The sequence below is a fragment of the Diaphorina citri genome, unplaced genomic scaffold (genome assembly GCF_000475195.1).
Source record: "Diaphorina citri unplaced genomic scaffold, Diaci psyllid genome assembly version 1.1 scaffold13845, whole genome shotgun sequence".
Taxonomy (NCBI): domain Eukaryota; kingdom Metazoa; phylum Arthropoda; class Insecta; order Hemiptera; family Psyllidae; genus Diaphorina; species Diaphorina citri.
The window spans coordinates 92-1300 of NW_007391212.1; the positions used below are offsets into that span (position 1 = coordinate 92).

Sequence of the window (1209 nt, forward strand, 5' to 3'; positions counted from 1 at the left end):
TTTTTTCAATAGGAAGTCCCTTTTTTGACGTCTTTCATGTAAAAAGGAAATCTCAAAAGTACAAAAGAGATTTTTGCCTTAGGCAATCTCTGCTGTAGAAGTGATTTTATATCCTGTTTCCAGAGTGATTTTATAAGTATTGCAATAGTAAAGATAGAGATCAGAATTTATTTTTATTCCTTTTTTACTTTCTATTACCCTTACGTATAGGGAACCTATACAAGGTAATGAGAAAGTATTGCAATCGGTCCAAATTTTCAAAATTTGTGCAAAATTTTCTAGGTTCTACCGACCGACGAAACGTTAAGCTTTTGCAAAACGATTGATGTTTCATCAGTAAAATATTATTTCATCAGTTAAATGTGTGTCATTCACGAAAACCTTGGTAGAGTTACTCGTAGATTTAGTTTCACACATTATGCCCATACGGTATTATATTTTACGTATTGTTTAATTTATATTTTATTTTTATTACATCAAAATAAAAGAATATTATCATGATTACTAAGTATTTTGTTTTTCCTTTGATCTAACCTTTCAAACTAAATAACCTTGTAAATGCAAATATCTTTAAATAACGATGACTACAAAACGAACACATTTCTTGGTAATTTTTAATCGTTTCTTTATTAGTTTACAAAATTACAATTTACAATAAACATGAATTCCAAGTTACATGATATTACGAATATAAACAGATATGAATAAAATTAATAGATAAATAATGTAAAATAAGAAATAAGTAAGTACTCTAGGAAGCAAAGAAAAGTGAAAAGTTTACCGTCTATTGTTTTTGTCCCTTCATTTTAATGAAACGGGTTTAATAAATAATGTTTAAGCTATAATAATATCAAATAAATAAAATTCAAACATTAACCTAGAAAGTAATAAAAAGAATAAAGCTCGCTTTCACTGTTTGAAATACATATCTCGTAAAATAATAAATATCCAAAAGACCTTTTGAGTGACACTAAAGACGTAATGACAAAAAATTGGAGGTAAACATTGCGTGAGCTCCTTTACTTACTAAGTAAGTGACTTTCATTACCTTCAACTTTAATTTCATACGCTTTTCAGCAAACCTTTTGAGTGACACTAAAGACGTAATGACAAAATATTGGAGGTAAACATTGCGTGAGCTCCTTTACTTACTAAGTAAGTGACTTTCATTACCTTCAACTTTAATTTCATACGCTTTTCAGCAATGTT

The 1209-nt window shown here is 28.0% G+C and overlaps 1 long non-coding RNA gene across 1 annotated transcript; it reads right to left on the reverse strand.

Moving 5' to 3' along the window:
• Positions 1-600: 600 nt before the first annotated feature.
• LOC113473060 lies at positions 601-1209 on the reverse strand. Its single transcript, XR_003395140.1, has 2 exons — positions 1083-1209; positions 601-957 (listed from the first exon to the last, which is right to left on the reverse strand). It is a non-coding gene; the product is annotated as an uncharacterized LOC113473060 (long non-coding RNA).